At 42.3% G+C, this 25,095-nt stretch overlaps 1 protein-coding gene across 1 annotated transcript in view; it reads right to left on the bottom strand.

The window, feature by feature from the left end:
- The window catches only part of LOC137265618 (prominin-1-like), a 298,050-nt gene extending 275,201 nt beyond the window's left edge, over positions 1-22,849 (bottom strand). The window contains exon 1 of the mRNA XM_067801049.1: positions 22,593-22,849. The gene's annotated coding sequence lies outside the window, so the exon portion shown is untranslated. The remainder of the gene's footprint in view (positions 1-22,592) is intronic.
- Between the last annotated feature and the right edge of the window lie 2,246 nt (positions 22,850-25,095).

Raw genomic sequence — 25,095 nt, 5'->3', positions numbered from 1 at the left:
AACATCAATTATTTCCAACATTAAACTTCTCATCATCTTTACCATCAGGACCATGGACATCATCATCCTGGGTGCAGAAATGGACCGTGAAGTCCCCCAGAGGCAGTGACGACTGGCAACAAGACGCTACATGGACAGAAGTCGACCAAGGAGGGAGGGAGGGAGGACGACTGCCACGAAGCCGACAGGGGACCAGGGAGGCAAGTGTTTTTTAATCTTTTGCTGTTCACCATGGCGTCATGTGCACCTTACAGCGTGCATTTCAGGATACAGATTTTCCACAAATCTGCATATATACATGCTTTTGGCATGCATTACCTATGTAGTAAATATCAATGATTTGAAACATTAATTCATTCTTTATTTACACTCTTAGGACCGTGGACCAAGGAGGGAGGGACGAAGGACGACTGCTGCGATGCCGACAGAGGACCACCAAAGGCAAGTATATCAATTCACATCAATTATTTCCAACATTAAACTTCTCATCATCTTTACCATCAGGACCATGGACATCATCATCCTGGGGGCAGAAATGGACCGTGAAGTCCCCCAGAGGCAGTGACGACTGGCAACAAGACGCTCCATGGACAGAAGTGGACCAAGGAGGGAGGGAGGACGACTGCCATGAAGCCGACGGGACCAGGGAGGCAAGTGTTTCAATTTTTTGTTGTTCACCATGGCGTCATGTGCACCTTACAACATGCATTTCAGGATACAGATTTTTCCACAATTCCGTGTACATACATACTTTTGGCATTCATTACCTATGTAGTCAATATCAATGATTTGAAACATTAATTCATTCTTTATTTACACTCTTAGGATCGTGGACCAAGGAGGGAGGGACGAAGGACGACTGCTGCGATGCCGACAGAGGACCATAAAGGCAAGTATATCAATTCACATCAATTATTTCCAACATTAAACTTCTCATCATCTTTACCATCAGGACCATGGACATCATCATCCTGGGGGCAGAAATGGACCGTGAAGTCCCCCAGAGGCAGTGACGACTGGCAACAAGACGCTCCATGGACAGAAGTGGACCAAGGAGGGAGGGAGGGAGGACGACTGCCACGAAGCCGACAGGGGACCAGGGAGGCAAGTGTTTTTTAATCTTTTGCTGTTCACCATGGCGTCATGTGCACCTTACAACGTGCATTTCAGGATACAGATTTTTCCACAATTCCGTGTACATACATACTTTTAGCATTCATTACCTATGTAGTAAATATCAATGATTTGAAACATTAATTCATTCTTTATTTACACTCTTAGGACCGTGGACCAAGGAGGGAGGGACGAAGGACGACTGCTGCGATGCCGACAGAGGACCACCAAAGGCAAGTATATCAATTCACATCAATTATTTCCAACATTAAACTTCTCATCATCTTTACCATCAGGACCATGGACATCATCATCCTGGGGGCAGAAATGGACCGTGAAGTCCCCCAGAGGCAGTGACGACTGGCAACAAGACGCTCCATGGACAGAAGTGGACCAAGGAGGGAGGGAGGACGACTGCCATGAAGCCGACGGGACCAGGGAGGCAAGTGTTTCAATTTTTTGTTGTTCACCATGGCGTCATGTGCACCTTACAACATGCATTTCAGGATACAGATTTTTCCACAATTCCGTGTACATACATACTTTTGGCATTCATTACCTATGTAGTAAATATCAATGATTTGAAACATTAATTCATTCTTTATTTACACTCTTAGGACCGTGGACCAAGGAGGGAGGGACGAAGGACGACTGCTGCGATGCCGACAGAGGACCATAAAGGCAAGTATATCAATTAACATCAATTATTTCCAACATTAAACTTCTCATCATCTTTACCATCAGGACCATGGACATCATCATCCTGGGGGCAGAAATGGACCGTGAAGTCCCCCAGAGGCAGTGACGACTGGCAACAAGACGCTCCATGGACAGAAGTGGACCAAGGAGGGAGGGAGGGAGGACGACTGCCACGAAGCCGACAGGGGACCAGGGAAGCAAGTGTTTTTTAATCTTTTGCTGTTCACCATGGCGTCATGTGCACCTTACAACGTGCATTTCAGGATACAGATTTTTCCACAATTCCGTGTACATACATACTTTTAGCATTCATTACCTATGTAGTAAATATCAATGATTTGAAACATTAATTCATTCTTTATTTACACTCTTAGGACCGTGGACCAAGGAGGGAGGGACGAAGGACGACTGCTGCGATGCCGACAGAGGACCACCAAAGGCAAGTATATCAATTCACATCAATTATTTCCAACATTAAACTTCTCATCATCTTTACCATCAGGACCATGGACATCATCATCCTGGGGGCAGAAATGGACCGTGAAGTCCCCCAGAGGCAGTGACGACTGGCAACAAGACGCTCCATGGACAGAAGTGGACCAAGGAGGGAGGGAGGGAGGACGACTGCCATGAAGCCGACGGGACCAGGGAGGCAAGTGTTTCAATTTTTTGTTGTTCACCATGGCGTCATGTGCACCTTACAACATGCATTTCAGGATACAGATTTTTCCACAATTCCGTGTACATACATACTTTTGGCATTCATTACCTATGTAGTAAATATCAATGATTTGAAACATTAATTCATTCTTTATTTACACTCTTAGGATCGTGGACCAAGGAGGGAGGGACGAAGGACGACTGCTGCGATGCCGACAGAGGAACATAAAGGCAAGTATATCAATTAACATCAATTATTTCCAACATTAAACTTCTCATTATCTTTACCATCAGGACCGTGGACATCATCATCCTGGGGGCAGAAATGGACCGTGAAGTCCCCCAGAGGCAGTGACGACTGGCAACAAGACGCTCCATGGACAGAAGTGGACCAAGAAGGGAGGGAGGGAGGACGACTGCCACGAAGCCAACGGACCAGGGAGGCAAGTGTTTCAATTTTTTGTTGTTCACCATGGCGTCATGTGCACCTTACAACGTGCATTTCAGGATACAGATTTTTCCACAATTCCGTGTACATACATACTTTTGGCATTCATTACCTATGTAGTCAATATCAATGATTTGAAACATTAATTCATTCTTTATTTGCACTGTTAGGACCGTGGACCAAGGAGGGAGGGACGAAGGACGACTGCTGCGATGCCGACAGAGGACCACCAAAGGCAAGTATATCAATTAACATCAATTATTTCCAACATTAAACTTCTCATCATCTTTACCATCAGGACCATGGACATCATCATCCTGGGTGCAGAAATGGACCGTGAAGTCCCCCAGAGGCAGTGACGACTGGCAACAAGACGCTCCATGGACAGAAGTCGACCAAGGAGGGAGGGAGGGAGGACGACTGCCACGAAGCCGACAGGGGACCAGGGAGGCAAGTGTTTTTTAATCTTTTGCTGTTCACCATGGCGTCATGTGCACCTTACAGCGTGCATTTCAGGATACAGATTTTCCACAAATCTGCATATATACATGCTTTTGGCATGCATTACCTATGTAGTAAATATCAATGATTTGAAACATTAATTCATTCTTTATTTACACTCTTAGGACTGTGGACCAAGGAGGGAGGGACGAAGGACGACTGCTGCGATGCCGACAGAGGACCACCAAAGGCAAGTATATCAATTCACATCAATTATTTCCAACATTAAACTTCTCATCATCTTTACCATCAGGACCATGGACATCATCATCCTGGGGGCAGAAATGGACCGTGAAGTCCCCCAGAGGCAGTGACGACTGGCAACAAGACGCTCCATGGACAGAAGTGGACCAAGGAGGGAGGGAGGACGACTGCCATGAAGCCGACGGGACCAGGGAGGCAAGTGTTTCAATTTTTTGTTGTTCACCATGGCGTCATGTGCACCTTACAACATGCATTTCAGGATACAGATTTTTCCACAATTCCGTGTACATACATACTTTTGGCATTCATTACCTATGTAGTCAATATCAATGATTTGAAACATTAATTCATTCTTTATTTACACTCTTAGGATCGTGGACCAAGGAGGGAGGGACGAAGGACGACTGCTGCGATGCCGACAGAGGACCATAAAGGCAAGTATATCAATTCACATCAATTATTTCCAACATTAAACTTCTCATCATCTTTACCATCAGGACCATGGACATCATCATCCTGGGGGCAGAAATGGACCGTGAAGTCCCCCAGAGGCAGTGACGACTGGCAACAAGACGCTCCATGGACAGAAGTGGACCAAGGAGGGAGGGAGGGAGGACGACTGCCACGAAGCCGACAGGGGACCAGGGAGGCAAGTGTTTTTTAATCTTTTGCTGTTCACCATGGCGTCATATGCACCTTACAACGTGCATTTCAGGATACAGATTTTTCCACAATTCCGTGTACATACATACTTTTAGCATTCATTACCTATGTAGTAAATATCAATGATTTGAAACATTAATTCATTCTTTATTTACACTCTTAGGATCGTGGACCAAGGAGGGAGGGACGAAGGACGACTGCTGCGATGCCGACAGAGGACCATAAAGGCAAGTATATCAATTAACATCAATTATTTCCAACATTAAACTTCTCATCATCTTTACCATCAGGACCATGGACATCATCATCCTGGGGGCAGAAATGGACCGTGAAGTCCCCCAGAGGCAGTGACGACTGGCAACAAGACGCTCCATGGACAGAAGTCGACCAAGGAGGGAGGGAGGGAGGACGACTGCCACGAAGCCGACAGGGGACCAGGGAGGCAAGTGTTTTTAAACCTTTTGCTGTTCACCATGGCGTCATGTGCACCTTACAGCATGCATTTCAGGATACAGATTTTCCACAAATCTGCATATATACATGCTTTTGGCATGCATTACCTATGTAGTCAATATCAATGATTTGAAACATTAATTTATTCTTTAATTATACAATTAGGACCGTGGACCAAGGAGGGACGGACGAAGGACGACTGCCACGATGCCGACAGAGGACCATAAAGGCAAGTATATCAATTAACATCAATTATTTCCAACATTAAACTTCTCATCATCTTTAACATTAGGACCATGGACATCATCATCTTGGGGGAGAAATGGACCGTGAAGTCCCCCAGAGGCAGTGATGACTGCCAAGAAGACGCTCCATGGACAGAAGTGGACCAAGGAGGGAGGGAGGGAGGACGACTGCCACAAAGACGACAGGGGACCAGGGAGGCAAGTGTTTCAATCTTTTGTTGTTCACCATGGCATCATGTGCACCTTACAACGTGCATTTCAGGATACAGATTTTTCCACAATTCCGTGTACATACATACTTTTAGCATTCATTACCTATGTAGTAAATATCAATGATTTGAAACATTAATTCATTCTTTATTTACACTCTTAGGACCGTGGACCAAGGAGGGAGGGACGAAGGACGACTGCTGCGATGCCGACAGAGGACCACCAAAGGCAAGTATATCAATTCACATCAATTATTTCCAACATTAAACTTCTCATCATCTTTACCATCAGGACCATGGACATCATCATCCTGGGGGCAGAAATGGACCGTGAAGTCCCCCAGAGGCAGTGACGACTGGCAACAAGACGCTCCATGGACAGAAGTGGACCAAGGAGGGAGGGAGGACGACTGCCATGAAGCCGACGGGACCAGGGAGGCAAGTGTTTCAATTTTTTGTTGTTCACCATGGCGTCATGTGCACCTTACAACATGCATTTCAGGATACAGATTTTTCCACAATTCCGTGTACATACATACTTTTGGCATTCATTACCTATGTAGTCAATATCAATGATTTGAAACATTAATTCATTCTTTATTTACACTCTTAGGATCGTGGACCAAGGAGGGAGGGACGAAGGACGACTGCTGCGATGCCGACAGAGGACCATAAAGGCAAGTATATCAATTAACATCAATTATTTCCAACATTAAACTTCTCATCATCTTTACCATCAGGACCATGGACATCATCATCCTGGGGGCAGAAATGGACCGTGAAGTCCCCCAGAGGCAGTGACGACTGGCAACAAGACGCTCCATGGACAGAAGTGGACCAAGGAGGGAGGGAGGGAGGACGACTGCCACGAAGCCGACAGGGGACCAGGGAGGCAAGTGTTTTTTAATCTTTTGCTGTTCACCATGGCGTCATGTGCACCTTACAACGTGCATTTCAGGATACAGATTTTTCCACAATTCCGTGTACATACATACTTTTAGCATTCATTACCTATGTAGTAAATATCAATGATTTGAAACATTAATTCATTCTTTATTTACACTCTTAGGACCGTGGACCAAGGAGGGAGGGACGAAGGACGACTGCTGCGATGCCGACAGAGGACCACCAAAGGCAAGTATATCAATTCACATCAATTATTTCCAACATTAAACTTCTCATCATCTTTACCATCAGGACCATGGACATCATCATCCTGGGGGCAGAAATGGACCGTGAAGTCCCCCAGAGGCAGTGACGACTGGCAACAAGACGCTCCATGGACAGAAGTGGACCAAGGAGGGAGGGAGGGAGGACGACTGCCATGAAGCCGACGGGACCAGGGAGGCAAGTGTTTCAATTTTTTGTTGTTCACCATGGCGTCATGTGCACCTTACAACATGCATTTCAGGATACAGATTTTTCCACAATTCCGTGTACATACATACTTTTGGCATTCATTACCTATGCAGTCAATATCAATGATTTGAAACATTAATTCATTCTTTATTTACACTCTTAGGATCGTGGACCAAGGAGGGAGGGACGAAGAACGACTGCTGCGATGCCGACAGAGGACCATAAAGGCAAGTATATCAATTCACATCAATTATTTCCAACATTAAACTTCTCATCATCTTTACCATCAGGACCATGGACATCATCATCCTGGGGGCAGAAATGGACCGTGAAGTCCCCCAGAGGCAGTGACGACTGGCAACAAGACGCTCCATGGACAGAAGTCGACCAAGGAGGGAGGGAGGGAGGACGACTGCCACGAAGCCGACAGGGGACCAGGGAGGCAAGTGTTTTTTAATCTTTTGCTGTTCACCATGGCGTCATGTGCACCTTACAACGTGCATTTCAGGATACAGATTTTTCCACAATTCCGTGTACATACATACTTTTAGCATTCATTACCTATGTAGTAAATATCAATGATTTGAAACATTAATTCATTCTTTATTTACACTCTTAGGACCGTGGACCACGGAGGGAGGGACGAAGGACGACTGCTGCGATGCCGACAGAGGACCACCAAAGGCAAGTATATCAATTCACATCAATTATTTCCAACATTAAACTTCTCATCATCTTTACCATCAGGACCATGGACATCATCATCCTGGGGGCAGAAATGGACCGTGAAGTCCCCCAGAGGCAGTGACGACTGGCAACAAGACGCTCCATGGACAGAAGTGGACCAAGGAGGGAGGGAGGGAGGACGACTGCCATGAAGCCGACGGGACCAGGGAGGCAAGTGTTTCAATTTTTTGTTGTTCACCATGGCGTCATGTGCACCTTACAACATGCATTTCAGGATACAGATTTTTCCACAATTCCGTGTACATACATACTTTTGGCATTCATTACCTATGTAGTAAATATCAATGATTTGAAACATTAATTCATTCTTTATTTACACTCTTAGGATCGTGGACCAAGGAGGGAGGGACGAAGGACGACTGCTGCGATGCCGACAGAGGACCATAAAGGCAAGTATATCAATTAACATCAATTATTTCCAACATTAAACTTCTCATCATCTTTACCATCAGGACCATGGACATCATCATCCTGGGGGCAGAAATGGACCGTGAAGTCCCCCAGAGGCAGTGACGACTGGCAACAAGACGCTCCATGGACAGAAGTCGACCAAGGAGGGAGGGAGGGAGGACGACTGCCACGAAGCCGACAGGGGACCAGGGAGGCAAGTGTTTTTAAACCTTTTGCTGTTCACCATGGCGTCATGTGCACCTTACAGCATGCATTTCAGGATACAGATTTTCCACAAATCTGCATATATACATGCTTTTGGCATGCATTACCTATGTAGTCAATATCAATGACTTGAAACATTAATTTATTCTTTAATTATACAATTAGGACCGTGGACCAAGGAGGGACGGACGAAGGACGACTGCCACGATGCCGACAGAGGACCATAAAGGCAAGTATATCAATTAACATCAATTATTTCCAACATTAAACTTCTCATCATCTTTAACATTAGGACCATGGACATCATCATCTTGGGGGAGAAATGGACCGTGAAGTCCCCCAGAGGCAGTGATGACTGCCAAGAAGACGCTCCATGGACAGAAGTGGACCAAGGAGGGAGGGAGGGAGGACGACTGCCACAAAGACGACAGGGGACCAGGGAGGCAAGTGTTTCAATCTTTTGTTGTTCACCATGGCATCATGTGCACCTTACAACGTGCATTTCAGGATACAGATTTTTCCACAATTCCGTGTACATACATACTTTTAGCATTCATTACCTATGTAGTAAATATCAATGATTTGAAACATTAATTCATTCTTTATTTACACTCTTAGGACCGTGGACCAAGGAGGGAGGGACGAAGGACGACTGCTGCGATGCCGACAGAGGACCACCAAAGGCAAGTATATCAATTCACATCAATTATTTCCAACATTAAACTTCTCATCATCTTTACCATCAGGACCATGGACATCATCATCCTGGGGGCAGAAATGGACCGTGAAGTCCCCCAGAGGCAGTGACGACTGGCAACAAGACGCTCCATGGACAGAAGTGGACCAAGGAGGGAGGGAGGACGACTGCCATGAAGCCGACGGGACCAGGGAGGCAAGTGTTTCAATTTTTTGTTGTTCACCATGGCGTCATGTGCACCTTACAACATGCATTTCAGGATACAGATTTTTCCACAATTCCGTGTACATACATACTTTTGGCATTCATTACCTATGTAGTCAATATCAATGATTTGAAACATTAATTCATTCTTTATTTACACTCTTAGGATCGTGGACCAAGGAGGGAGGGACGAAGGACGACTGCTGCGATGCCGACAGAGGACCATAAAGGCAAGTATATCAATTAACATCAATTATTTCCAACATTAAACTTCTCATCATCTTTACCATCAGGACCATGGACATCATCATCCTGGGGGCAGAAATGGACCGTGAAGTCCCCCAGAGGCAGTGACGACTGGCAACAAGACGCTCCATGGACAGAAGTGGACCAAGGAGGGAGGGAGGGAGGACGACTGCCACGAAGCCGACAGGGGACCAGGGAGGCAAGTGTTTTTTAATCTTTTGCTGTTCACCATGGCGTCATGTGCACCTTACAACGTGCATTTCAGGATACAGATTTTTCCACAATTCCGTGTACATACATACTTTTAGCATTCATTACCTATGTAGTAAATATCAATGATTTGAAACATTAATTCATTCTTTATTTACACTCTTAGGACCGTGGACCAAGGAGGGAGGGACGAAGGACGACTGCTGCGATGCCGACAGAGGACCACCAAAGGCAAGTATATCAATTCACATCAATTATTTCCAACATTAAACTTCTCATCATCTTTACCATCAGGACCATGGACATCATCATCCTGGGGGCAGAAATGGACCGTGAAGTCCCCCAGAGGCAGTGACGACTGGCAACAAGACGCTCCATGGACAGAAGTGGACCAAGGAGGGAGGGAGGGAGGACGACTGCCATGAAGCCGACGGGACCAGGGAGGCAAGTGTTTCAATTTTTTGTTGTTCACCATGGCGTCATGTGCACCTTACAACATGCATTTCAGGATACAGATTTTTCCACAATTCCGTGTACATACATACTTTTGGCATTCATTACCTATGCAGTCAATATCAATGATTTGAAACATTAATTCATTCTTTATTTACACTCTTAGGATCGTGGACCAAGGAGGGAGGGACGAAGAACGACTGCTGCGATGCCGACAGAGGACCATAAAGGCAAGTATATCAATTCACATCAATTATTTCCAACATTAAACTTCTCATCATCTTTACCATCAGGACCATGGACATCATCATCCTGGGGGCAGAAATGGACCGTGAAGTCCCCCAGAGGCAGTGACGACTGGCAACAAGACGCTCCATGGACAGAAGTCGACCAAGGAGGGAGGGAGGGAGGACGACTGCCACGAAGCCGACAGGGGACCAGGGAGGCAAGTGTTTTTTAATCTTTTGCTGTTCACCATGGCGTCATGTGCACCTTACAACGTGCATTTCAGGATACAGATTTTTCCACAATTCCGTGTACATACATACTTTTAGCATTCATTACCTATGTAGTAAATATCAATGATTTGAAACATTAATTCATTCTTTATTTACACTCTTAGGACCGTGGACCACGGAGGGAGGGACGAAGGACGACTGCTGCGATGCCGACAGAGGACCACCAAAGGCAAGTATATCAATTCACATCAATTATTTCCAACATTAAACTTCTCATCATCTTTACCATCAGGACCATGGACATCGTCATCCTGGGGGCAGAAATGGACCGTGAAGTCCCCCAGAGGCAGTGACGACTGGCAACAAGATGCTCCATGGACAGAAGTGGACCAAGGAGGGAGGGAGGGAGGACGACTGCCATGAAGCCGACGGGACCAGGGAGGCAAGTGTTTCAATTTTTTGTTGTTCACCATGGCGTCATGTGCACCTTACAACATGCATTTCAGGATACAGATTTTTCCACAATTCCGTGTACATACATACTTTTGGCATTCATTACCTATGTAGTAAATATCAATGATTTGAAACATTAATTCATTCTTTATTTACACTCTTAGGACCGTGGACCAAGGAGGGAGGGACGAAGGACGACTGCTGCAATGCCGACAGAGGACCATAAAGGCAAGTATATCAATTAACATCAATTATTTCCAACATTAAACTTCTCATTATCTTTACCATCAGGACTGTGGACATCATCATCCTGGGGGCAGAAATGGACCGTGAAGTCCCCCAGAGGCAGTGACGACTGGCAACAAGACGCTCCATGGACAGAAGTGGACCAAGGAAGGAGGGAGGACGACTGCCACGAAGCCGACAGGGGACCAGGGAGGCAAGTGTTTCAATTTTTTGTTGTTCACCATGGTGTCATGTGCACCTTACAACGTGCATTTCAGGATACAGATTTTTCCACAATTCCGTGTACATACATACTTTTGGCATTCATTACCTATGTAGTAAATATCAATGATTTGAAACATTAATTCATTCTTTATTTACACTCTTAGGATCGTGGACCAAGGAGGGAGGGACGAAGAACGACTGCTGCGATGCCGACAGAGGACCATAAAGGCAAGTATATCAATTAACATCAATTATTTCCAACATTAAACTTCTCATTATCTTTACCATCAGGACCGTGGACATCATCATCCTGGGGGCAGAAATGGACCGTGAAGTCCCCCAGAGGCAGTGACGACTGGCAACAAGACGCTCCATGGACAGAAGTGGACCAAGAAGGGAGGGAGGGAGGACGACTGCCACGAAGCCGACAGGGGACCAGGGAGGCAAGTGTTTCAATTTTTTGTTGTTCACCATGGCGTCATGTGCACCTTACAACGTGCATTTCAGGATACAGATTTTTCCACAATTCCGTGTACATACATACTTTTGGCATTCATTACCTATGTAGTCAATATCAATGATTTGAAACATTAATTCATTCTTTATTTGCACTGTTAGGACCGTGGACCAAGGAGGGAGGGACGAAGGACGACTGCTGCGATGCCGACAGAGGACCACCAAAGGCAAGTATATCAATTAACATCAATTATTTCCAACATTAAACTTCTCATCATCTTTAACATTAGGACCATGGACATCATCATCTTGGGGGAGAAATGGACCGTGAAGTCCCCCAGAGGCAGTGATGACTGCCAAGAAGACGCTCCATGGACAGAAGTGGACCAAGGAGGGAGGGAGGGAGGACGACTGCCACAAAGACGACAGGGGACCAGGGAGGCAAGTGTTTCAATCTTTTGTTGTTCACCATGGCGTCATGTGCACCTTACAACGTGCATTTCAGGATACAGATTTTTCCACAATTCCGTGTACATACATACTTTTGGCATTCATTACCTATGTAGTCAATATCAATGATTTGAAACATTAATTCATTCTTTATTTACACTGTTAGGACCGTGGACCAAGGAGGGAGGGACGAAGGACGACTGCTGCGATGCCGACAGAGGACCACCAAAGGCAAGTATATCAATTCACATCAATTATTTCCAACATTAAACTTCTCATCATCTTTACCATCAGGACCATGGACATCATCATCCTGGGGGCAGAAATGGACCGTGAAGTCCCCCAGAGGCAGTGACGACTGGCAACAAGACGCTCCATGGACAGAAGTGGACCAAGGAGCGAGGGAGGGAGGACGACTGCCACAAAGACGACAGGGGACCAGGGAGGCAAGTGTTTCAATCTTTTGTTGTTCACCATGGCGTCATGTGCACCTTACAACGTGCATTTCAGGATACAGATTTTTCCACAATTCCGTGTACATACATACTTTTAGCATTCATTACCTATGTAGTGAATATCAATGATTTGAAACATTAATTCATTCTTTATTTACACTCTTAGGATCGTGGACCAAGGAGGGAGGGACGAAGGACGACTGCTGCGATGCCGACAGAGGACCATAAAGGCAAGTATATCAATTAACATCAATTATTTCCAACATTAAACTTCTCATCATCTTTACCATCAGGACCATGGACATCATCATCCTGGGGGCAGAAATGGACCGTGAAGTCCCCCAGAGGCAGTGACGACTGGCAACAAGACGCTCCATGGACAGAAGTGGACCAAGGAGGGAGGGAGGGAGGACGACTGCCACGAAGCTGACAGGGGACCAGGGAGGCAAGTGTTTTTTAATCTTTTGCTGTTCACCATGGCGTCATGTGCACCTTACAACGTGCATTTCAGGATACAGATTTTTCCACAATTCCGTGTACATACATACTTTTAGCATTCATTACCTATGTAGTAAATATCAATGATTTGAAACATTAATTCATTCTTTTTTTACACTCTTAGGACCGTGGACCAAGGAGGGAGGGACGAAGGACGACTGCTGCGATGCCGACAGAGGAACATAAAGGCAAGTATATCAATTCACATCAATTATTTCCAACATTAAACTTCTCATCATCTTTACCATCAGGACCATGGACATCATCATCCTGGGGGCAGAAATGGACCGTGAAGTCCCCCAGAGGCAGTGACGACTGGCAACAAGACGCTCCATGGACAGAAGTGGACCAAGGAGGGAGGGAGGGAGGAAGACTGCCACGAAGCCGACGGGACCAGGGAAGCAAGTGTTTTTTAATCTTTTGCTGTTCACCATGGCGTCATGTGCACCTTACAGCGTGCATTTCAGGATACAGATTTTCCACAAATCTGCATATATACATGCTTTTGGCATGCATTACCTATGTAGTCAATATGAATCATTTGAAACATTAATTTATTCTTTACTTATGCAATTAGGATCGTGGACCAAGGAGGGAGGGACGAAGGACGACTGCCACGATGCCGACAGAGGACCATAAAGGCAAGTATATCAATTCACATCAGTTATTTCCAACATTAAACTTCTCATCATCTTTAACATCAGGACCGTGGACATCATCATCCTGGGGGTACAAATGGACCGTGAAGTCCCCCCAGAGGCAGTGACGACTGCCAAGAAGATGCTCCATGGACAGACGTGGACCAAGGAGAGAGGGACGAACGACGACTGCCGTGATGCTGACAGAGGACCATAACGACAGCCTCATATTTAAAATAATGTATGATCCCTGATGCCAAGATACCCAAACTTCTGAATGCTCTTTGGCACTTCCTGTGTTCTCATGATGACAAAAGTTCCAGATGTTCTTTTGACTGAAAGTTGTGGGGAAAGGACTTAAAATACTAGGACTTGGAGCATATATTTATTAAGCATCTTTCCTGTAACAATACAGTTAATTTTCTCATAATGTAGTTTGTCTTGATGTACTTCTTTCCTAAAACATTCTTTCCTGTAACGCTAAAAATTGTAACAGGAAAGAAATATCAGCTGTTTAAACAGGAACTATGTATAATATAAACTTGTGTCTTAATATCTTATTAGGTGTGAACCTGTCACACTTTTTGTACAATATATTTTTATGTTTATACAATGATATTTTTGTCCTCAGGTGGTTACAGCAGAGAATGGTAATTGTTATGGGAAAGAATATATCTGTCACTGTGATCATCATGTTCAAGTTTTTACTAATATCTTACCCCATGTAGGAGTAACCATTACACGAATATTATTCTCTACCGTATGTGTATGCAATTAGCAGCATTTGCTGGATGTACATACAATGAAATGCAACCGTTACAGTAAAGAATTTATTCTGTTACTGTAAAGAACGTGTATGTTACGGTAGAGAAAAACCAACGGTTCACATAGGACTTTTGTATAAAATATACATATGTTTTAATATATTCTTAGGTGTAAGCCTGTGTAAACTCACACTTTTTGGTTCAATATATTGATGTTTATAAAATGTGATAAACAGATTGTTAAGCGACATTTTTTGTCTTTCCTGTAACAGGCATATCTTTCCCGTAACAACAATATTTTTTTGTATTTTTCAAGGTTTTAAATAATATTGATTTAAAAATACTGTATCAAGAAGTATGAATGTTTTCATTGCCATTAATGTAACAAAATGTTTTCTTGGGTGAGGTTATGCTGAAAAATCCAACATATTCTTAAAAAATATAATTGTAATTAAGGCTGCGTTCTGTTATGTTTAGAAGGAGCAATAGTGTATGATGCAATTTGAAGAATGAAAAAATAACTTTTCAATCATTATATTTTGTCATTTCATGAGAACCAAATACTGGCATATTTTGAAAACGACTCATACAATTTATTCGGTCCTGATTGACTACAGAGATATTACAAAAGAAACGGGGTATACCCGTACCACCTAATTTTCAGACTAAAAAAATCTCATACTGTCTAATTAGCTCAGTGCCCGTCTACAGGGTGCAGTCACTGAAGCATATCGCTTCTCAGGGAGAGTCTAATTGATACGACGGGGGTGCTGGAGTAGGGGCATGTGATGATTATAACAACACTCAGTGCAGTGGGATGCTGCTATACCTTTACAGCTTACAAAGATAAATACTTGAGTAGAGGACTTCCTACTGTTATTGTTCCTACTGAGTTTTGCAATACAACATATAGTCGAAACAGAAAGAAATACACTTGAGATGTTTAGTTTGCATTGAGAAGGATATATTTCTATATATAAATAAATGGTTCCGACACACTGTCAGTCATTGCTCAAGATGGCGGCAGTAGCTGTATCATTCCTACATCATCAACGCGTCGGACGACATGCATACCACGGCGGATGTAGATTCAAGATCAACAGAACCAAGTCTGACACAACATACTGGCGTCGCTGCGAGTCAGGATGCAAGGGAACCATACAGACCGTAGATGATCGACTAGTGAATTATTAAACTGTTGACAGATTATTACAGATAAATTATTATTAAAATTGTTGATATATACATGTATTTAATTTGTCTTGTGTTATTTATTATTTGACATGTGATACGCCCCTCTCATGTCTCAAGTTGGATTCTTCCATTCCCATACTGCCTAAAATTTGTTAATCAATCAAATCCCATACCACCTAATTACTTACCCGTACCTTATCTAAACATTTCAGACAGTATGGGAGGACACCAAAGAAACGCCCCTCCATTACGGCAGTTCCGAATCATTTCAGGGTATTCCGGATCATGTGACATAACGAGGAAGTGTTCGGTTATTGATGCTCGTTTGGGGCAACAGGGGTCTGTGTCAAACCATAACACGCGTTTAATTGAAGAGATGCGTTAACAATATTCATAATGTTTGATAAACGAATAAATAACAAACACTGCAGTTGATAACAACATCCACTTGGTAAATAGGTCTAAAGGGGCACTGATGCGGAGCGAATAATGTTTCTCGCCAATGGTCTAATTAGGAAACCAAACTGCAAATTTGTCAGCGCCCGCTCCCTCGACCGTGACAGACAAAGGGACTGGGCTCCTGTTCATATTAGCAGAAATTCTTTACCTAAACAGTCAGGAAGCCGGATGCCCATCATATGCCATTACTTAAAAATATCCATGGTATTCCTTGTCTAATCGTAACAAAATATCCCAGCAGTGTAGTTTTTTGGAGGGATGCTTGGATGGTATAGTGACTGATCCAATTCGTTCCTATTTCTGTGTTTTTAACCTCGATATTTAATCATGGTACGTGAAAATATGATGTCTACAGGCACGTAGCAAGCCATTTGTTTCAGTCCGAAAGATTGCAAAGCTTCATATTTAGGTAGTTTTGAGTGTTGGTTCAGCTGTCATAACAAACATCATACGTAAATTTTGGTAGCTATGGTAGCTACCTTGGTTTATTGTTTATGGTAACAAAAACACACAGTTGATTTATTTGAATTCGTAAACTAAATACGATGACTTTGCCTCTGGTAGAGAAATTTTCTTACGAGAAACAAATACTTATTACACCTATTTACCCAAGTGCACAGCAAATGCCTGCATGTATTCCTTATGTAACGAAGTTCCCTTGGTACCCTCGAAACAGTTTCGGCCCATAAGTGTTTTCAGGCTGCATGCGACACAGAGATTACATCTTCGTTGCTGTAACTCGCGTTTGATGGTGTAAACCTACACGTGTTATTTGTCATCATACTCTGGATGGTCAGTTAATGAATTTATAACAGGTATAATTAGTAGTAACACCACTTCGGTTACTCAACAAAGGTTCCCATTTAGCATTTCACCTGTCTGGAGTAAATACTCAACATTATAAATTAAGGTCTGTAATGGCAAATGTATTATATGTTATGTAATATGTGCATGTAAGTGATGCAGGAGAGTATGAGCTGAGTTACAAAAACAAACATCGATCAAAGGATTAACCGATAACACACTGATTGATTAATTACTTTTATCTTCTTGCGGATTTGTCAAAGGTCAGTGTGTGTAGATGTACTAATTTTTACTGACTACACCCTGTCGTAAAGTGCGAGCGTAAAAACAACATCCTCCCTTCAAAGAATTAACCACCCTTGCGTTGATTGCTTGCTTGCTCATTATTGGTTAACTAAATTACTTAGAATGGCTGACATCATGCAATTAGTTGCCAGGTGTGCTATCTTGGTGACCAATGAGAGGTTTATCAGGTTTTCACCAATGTGAAGACGTGAAACGATGTGCTACTTTTTCGCAAATTAGGCTGTTGTAAGAAACACGACACAGAGAAGGATTTATTTACCAGCTGCAGATGAATGGAATATCGTTCTTTTATGTGCATATTGATGGATACATTCCTGAACAAGGTAATAGCCTGACATTGTTGCTATAAAATTAGTCTGTTTTATATTAATTATTTGCATTTTGTTTTAATGTATTTGTTGTAGCATTCAACAAAATCTATATGACTGAAAACACACACTAGATCGCGTATCTGTGTGAAATAGGATCCACACTGGCAATCTACACAATGTATAAATGTTGCTGTCATGTTAGAAATTTACTGTAAGTATAAGCAGACCGCGTGTTCTTTGGTTAAATTTAAAAATCATACAAATATGACAATAAACTAAGGGTTATGAGACAAAATACAGAGACGTAAATCAGGCCTACCGTACAAACGGTGAACATTTTCAAAACTGAACTCGTAGACACCAAAACAAAACAAAAATCACCAGAAACTGCCACAATATCCCGTAAATCCGAAACAAACCCCCTGTAACGGAAAACTAACCGTTTGAAACAAAACTCGCGTATCAGCGCCCGAGAACGGTCGCCGAGCTTTCAAAACGGCAGTCATAGCATCCAAAAACGGCAGCCATAGTATCCCGAATCGGCATAAATATCATCAAAGATGGTGGCGAGGGGAGACGAACAGACAGGCTGTAGTCAATAACGTTTTTCGTCACCAATCGTCTAATCTTGAAAATTTGAGATCGGGATGTAGCGCATCAACCCCCTATTGTATTAAGCTTCAAACCTATGTTCAGACTTCCCAGAGGTCAAGCTTGCGATTCTGCACAGTTTGGTCCCCCGTTCGACCGAATAGGGTTTGTTCCGAAAATGTCAACGTCTGAGTGTATTCAGTGTAAAAAGAAGTTAAAACACGGAGAACTTTGCTTTCCCATCAGAGAAGGAAACATAAACATTTATCATTCCGCAATGTTATACGAAAAATGCAAAAAAAATAACGCTAAATGTTCCATGGAAAATTGGTTACAGGCAATACTTGATGCTAACTCTTGATCACGAAAGCATGCACCATTGACCAGTAACGGTCAGTGGGTCAGCTAGTAGTCGCTATGCCTTTAGATGTGCATGAATAGCATTTCCCATGTGCAAACAAGTTTTGCGTTTGTTATTCTCCGGGATGTATGAAGCTGAATTATTTCCAAGAAACTTTTAACTGTTTTAACTGAATAACGACTTTACTTTCGTTGTGACTGTAAACTACTTCTAGATATTTTGTTTACAATATATCCATGAAAAGAGACATTTCTATATTCTTCGATCAGTTTTATCACGTATGGTTCAACATTCAACAAGTACTTTTAGCAGCCTGTATGAAGCTTTGACGGGTTCGATCCGCCCACAGGTATGCATGCATGCATGCATGCATGCATGCATGCATGCATGTGTGTATGTACAACGCTAGAAGCCGTCATGCCTTGAGTATCTCCCAAACAGATCGTTTTGTGCGTACATGGAAACACAGAAGATCTGGAGGTGTGATTACACGATGCCATTTAGAAAGTGGTCAAATGCAACATATGTCACTTGTTGGGATTTCACTTTCTTAGTAAAGTAGAAATTCTAGTACGTTTTTTTGGTTGAATCCAATAGAATATCTTGTTCAATAGAACATACGCATGTGTACAAAGCAAAAATCGTTTCATTTGTTTGATTCTGCGAAACAGCATTTCACTGGGGTTATGGTTTTAGCTGAAAGTTAACATCGCATCTGAATTAACCTGGACACCCAGTTATACAGGCTTGCAAAGGGAGAGGCACATACGTGCATGCATGTAATACATTGTGTGAATGTGCTTCATCTCTTTCATTCATACATACACATTGCATTTATCGCTGCATATTGGTTTGTTATCGAGTAAATGAGTAAAGTAAAGCAAATGAATGTCTCCAATGTAATGTTTTCGGCATTTTGAACACTTCCTTTGCTACATGTTCTCAACTTTAAAAAAGTGAAAAAAATGCCCTCGGGTGAACTTTTCCTCGAACTGTTTACAAACTATTGAAGGAATATGAATGTTACATGATCACCTTTGCTTGATTTCTGTTGTGTGTTTTTTGTCCTACAAAATATTCACACTGCTGTGAACCGTTTAGAAAGCATGCACCGGCTGTTGTTATGATAAACAAACGATATCAGAGAAATCCCAATGCGGGGGTCCCTCATAAATCAAGAGCGAGCAACACTGATTTTTTTTGTAATTGACACAAACACTTTAAGACAGTGAAGTGATATTCGTACATCGAATGCCCAGTTAACTTGATGTCTGAAAACCTAAGCATAATGACATTGTTGTGTCGGTTCATACATAACTGTTTGCTGTTGTTTTAAAAGTGACACCTTGCGTTGAAAGTAAATTTAAAGTAAATTGAAGTTTCTGGGTACTGGGATCACCAGGGTTAAGCACGTCCTGTCAACTACGTGCACGTCTCAGTGTGGTGTAAACACACCTGTATTTCATACACGAATTCTGCTTTAGTGAACAAGCAAACCATTGCTCTTATAAATCACTCCTGCAAAACACAGATTACAGTTGGTAACGGTACAGAATTGTTTAACCGTAGGTACGACCCAATGATCCTGTCAAGAACTTCAGTATCTCAGTTTAGAAATATTATCCAAAATGCATATAGATCATTATAAATAGTACTTTATTGTTTCTCTTCACAATTAAAGCTTGAACTGATCTGACCATGTCTGTGTTTATTGCATCACTGAATGAAGTGTTACCGTTTCACACTGTTTAGGTCATTGCCATGGATTGCCATTGGCCATTAAATAGAAAATATAAAGCATCTTCGAAATGATACCCATACATGCTGCCTAATCTGTCTTATACGTGTAAATCTTAATGAGTTTTTGGGTCAGTGCCGAACAGACGATTAGGTCTCAGTAAGCCACTTTTAGGAGGGTGCATAGAAGGACGTTCCACAATTAATCGTACCAGGAAGAAAAGAGGTACACCTAAATGGTGGACCTCGGGGACCGATGCTTTTTCCTTTTTTTTCATTTTAATGTTTGTTATTTATAGCTATGGAAACGTCGGCTACGTGGCTCTTTAGATCACACGTTTCACTCACTAAACTCCACTTTACTCTTTTATTACAACATATTTGTTAAAGCATTATGGTTACTAGGAAGTTGCCTTTTTGTCACGTTATCTTAGGGTGTTATCAATCTGTGGAAATCCAGTTTGTAACCGTGATTTCATCCCATGTAACACGACAAATAACTGTTCTCTATACAGTCTTCAAGACTGAACAAAGTACGTCCTTATCTTGTCACTGCTGTTGTTACAATAAACAGACGATATCAGAAAAACACCTATGCGGGGTCCCTCATAAGTCAAGAGCGTGCAATATTGATTTTTTGTAACGGACACAAACACGTTAAGACAGTTAAGTGATATTCGTCCATCGAATGCCCAGTTAACTTCATGTCTGAAAAAAAACAAACTTAATGACATTGTGTTGATACATAACTGATTACTGTTAAGCGTGACAGCTTGTGTTGATGAATAATATATGTGCACAGTGTATGAAACAGTGTCTGCCTGGCGGCGCGCAGCCTGCAAATTGCATGGCAACTTTAGTTCATAGCAGGTCCTGTGCGTCAGTACATTTCCCAATTTGACCATGTCATTGACTACGAGAAATATTTCGAAAATAATTTACAATTGTGGTAACTAGATGATGTCTGAACAGTTCATGATCAACCAAACTGTAACTTCCACAGATCAACCCACCCATTTATCTAACACTAAATGTGACAGGTCTAGAGAATGCTTTCAGCCAATGAATAATGTCGGGTTTTTTTATCTGATCGCACTGACACTTAATGAAATAACAGCAACCACCAACTTTGCTTTTGCACATGTTTACGTTTACCCCATTTCAAATAATTCATTAAGTACTTTCTTTTAACACCATATCTCAACATTTTTTAGTTATCAGCCTCTTGGGCTCCCTGTCTTTTTGTAGGAGTTTCATATTACAAACAAACGGAATACGCTGTTGCATGACAAACACCCTAAATGTGAAAAAACAAACAGAGTCAAGGTCCAGTTTAGTTTGTGAGTGAGTTTTACGCCGTACTCAGCAATATTCAAGTTATATTGAAGCGATCTGTAAACATTCGAGTCTGAACCAGACATCTAAGTGACCAACAGCATGAACATCGATCTACGCATTTGGACGTTGACACGTGTCAACTATGTCAGCGAGCCTGACCACCAGATCCCTTTAGACACCTTTCGCGCCAACCTCAGTGAGAAACTGGCGGGATGTTCGTTTTCATACAAAAACCTATTGCCAGTGGCGTTAGTTACATGTGTTGCACACATAATTTTTCAGGAGTATTCATATCCATGCATGGGAGCCATAAGAGGATGTATTCATGAATGGTATTTTAAGAGAAACAGTTTTAAGTTGTATGGCTGTCCTGGATCTGGTTAAATCGATGGACCTTGCCTGCACAGAAAATAAGCATCTGATCTTAACCCCGCCAAGTTTAAGGAAAACAACCTTCCACCAGTCACCCATCGAATGTGTCCGGAACAACTACCGACCACTCTCACGAGCAGGAAGATACAGGATAGACTGAACCAAGTTTACATTGGAAACTTGATCAGGTGTATGTCTTGTTGTATCCGGTGTTGTAGAGAACGGAGACAGTTCCATGCGATATTAATGAGTTTAACTTAAAAGACGTAATGGACAGTAGGCTGCTTTGGCCGAACATTTAACAATATCTGTGACGTTCAGCAACATATGTAAATCACAGTTTCCTATTACATTGTCCTTTATTAACCTTTATTTACTGAGTACACCACCAACCAAAAACAATGATACAACAACCTCCAAACCCCAAATAACCAACTCACAAAACCCGGAATGTATTATCTCATTTATGGACACGCCAATCGCATAAACTATGCTTCATTAAAACTATATTCCTTCGTCGATGTCACTAATGTACCTTTCAGAAAAATCATGTTTTAGACTGCGCAAGGCAAAGTAGAACAGCCATAAAATCACATACTGATGAAATTGGGTAGACCGGCAGTGAATCACGTACACTGGAATCTACCTTTAATAATAATCCACAGCAAAATGAAGGTTGTCCTTCTTGTATACTGGAGTAAACATATTTTAGCTATAACATGATTTAAACATCAATTTTTCTACCAACGGACTGATAACAACATGCCTTACCTTCAACACAACACGTCTTCTAACTGAAACAGGAGCAGTCACATGATTGTGTTACTGTCATTGATTGGACGAGTGTATGCGTCATACAGGTAAGATCAATACGTGGTTATGAAAAAGGCCACAGACAGCTACTAAAATTCTGGAGACTTCAGTGTAAGGTCAACTACAATCTTCATTATTTGCACAAGACATGAATGTCAGGACTAAACAAAGGACTGTATCCAACACAGCCCGTCTTAGTAGACTGGCAAGCCACCATTTCACAGTTCGCTATCAACATGCACAAGCTTATAATGGTATTCGAACGGAGCATAATGACATGAAGTGTGCAATTATTCTCGAAGCATAGAGCCTGTTGTTTGCGTGATAAAAAAGGATTAAGGCTTGTAATGATATTCGCCGCAGGTACAGACACGTGAAACACGGGCGTGGAGGTCGTTCAGTTGGTGCATGACGAGGTGAAGATTGAGGTACACGAAACAGAGGGAGAGGAGTAGGCGAGAGCGCTGAAGAGGTGCATTGGAGAGAGAGAGAGAGAGAGAGAGAGAGAGAGAGCGCGCATATAATCGATGCTGCAGATAAATTATGGATGCAAAGCAGAGTAGTGGTTTTCTCGTTGAGAATGGGTATTGGAATGTGAGCCCCGGAAAAATATGCAGCTTGTATCAGAGTGGATATGAATTTATGGCGGGGGGCACCCGACATTTATACAGGCTCAAGTTAAAAAAATATACAAAGAATCCCTCCTCAACTTTGATGTTCATGTTTTCTGGTCGATTCAATTGTATGTTCCTGTAATTTATTGTATGAAGTCACATGCGTGCACATAATACGTGACTTGGTGTCATTATAATGATGACCGTCCATAGACTACTTCCACGTGTTAACTCCTTGAGCCTTGGAATACTATTAGTTACAAGATGATTTATTGAGATTTTTTATTAGTTTTAGTGTGTGTGTGTGTGTGTGTGTGTGTGTGTGTTTGTGTGTGTGTGTACACACACAGAGGAGGGGGGAAAGTTTCTGATATAAAATTGTCGTTATGACACGTCCTCGGCAAGGTTGGATTAGATATAACGCTCGTTTGTGGTTTGCTTTTTTCGTAATTGTTACCAAGTGGAAAAGTGTTGAATGCGGCATTAAGTGCCTATGGGCAATACGGAATTAAAAAAGGCAAAAGATTGTCATTATAGTTTTTGTATAATTACAAGGCGCATAGATTGCCACCGATAGTCGAAGAGTGCACGCAGATTATGACTAATGTACAACGACCTGTGAAATATCAAGCGCATAATAGAAACATGTAACTACATGCAACATGTAAGAGTGAACTAACAGCAACGCGTAACAGTTGGTCAAACTGAAAGCGAAGCAGTAAAGTACAACAGTCGGTCCAATATGCATCAATTATACTACCCATCTAAAGTCTAGACTCACATAAAACACCCCATATATATTATATATGTATATATGGTTACAATGAAAATTAATTTCTCCACCTACTTGCGGGAACAACCGCAAACCGTAATTGCACGAGGATGATTCAACAAACTGCCGAAAAGTATGTGCAATGCCGTGCATGTGAACTGCTGCGTTTGGGTGTAAAGATTTGATAAGAATTCGCCATTTTTAACCGAGTTTCATGATGTTGAAAGCATGGCGACAGTCTTGTCAACGTTTACGAATTTGTTGTTATACATCAGTTCATGTGTAAACAGTATCTTTAAACAGAATGGAATATTTTGTAAAATCTAGTTTAGTACAGGTGACTGAAGGATGTGGCTACATTTATACTGGTGAGTCTAAACTTTTAATGTGTAGTGTAGTTGAACACACGAGTCTAAATGTGAAGGAAACGGTAGACTCAGAGCACATGCAGGCAAACTGTAGCGCAAATGGGGTTGCGCAGCATAGAGAACATGACAAGTCTTCTTATATACTAGCGAAGCGAGCAAAGGTTGGCAACGTACTTCCCTCGTTTTGGATCGAAAAATATTTGACATGTCAAAATAAAATATCGCCACCATCAAAGGTACACTCCCATTTCCTCTCTTGGTTGTGCTCTCACATTTCCTACCTCGTGCTTAGTAATTACTCACGCTGAATATGTTTTATTCAGCATTTTAAGCGCCCCTCGTGGTATTCAGATCGCAACCCCTGTAACTGTAGACTCTAAACGTAAATGAAACACATGGCTGTAAACTCTAATAGTGACTGAAACAGTAAAAAATGAAATGGTTTCCGTCTCTGGAGGAACTAAGTTGACCATTTCAGATTAATGTATATTAACATATATCGAACATCGCCTACAGGAGATACGAAGCCCTGCGTAGGAGATAATAATTAGTAGGAGATAGTATGACCTACGTAGGAGATAGTATGTCTTACGTAGGATGTACCAAGTACTACCTCCTTCGTAAGGAGATACTAACTCCTACGTAGGTGATAATGAGACTGAAAATCGCCGTGGCGAATCAGAACTCGACAAATTTATCTTGTGGGT

The sequence above is a fragment of the Haliotis asinina genome, chromosome 15, assembly GCF_037392515.1.
Source record: "Haliotis asinina isolate JCU_RB_2024 chromosome 15, JCU_Hal_asi_v2, whole genome shotgun sequence".
NCBI classification, from domain to species: domain Eukaryota; kingdom Metazoa; phylum Mollusca; class Gastropoda; order Lepetellida; family Haliotidae; genus Haliotis; species Haliotis asinina.
Note: the sequence above shows the minus strand (reverse complement) of the source record. Positions and strands in the feature narration are given on the sequence as shown.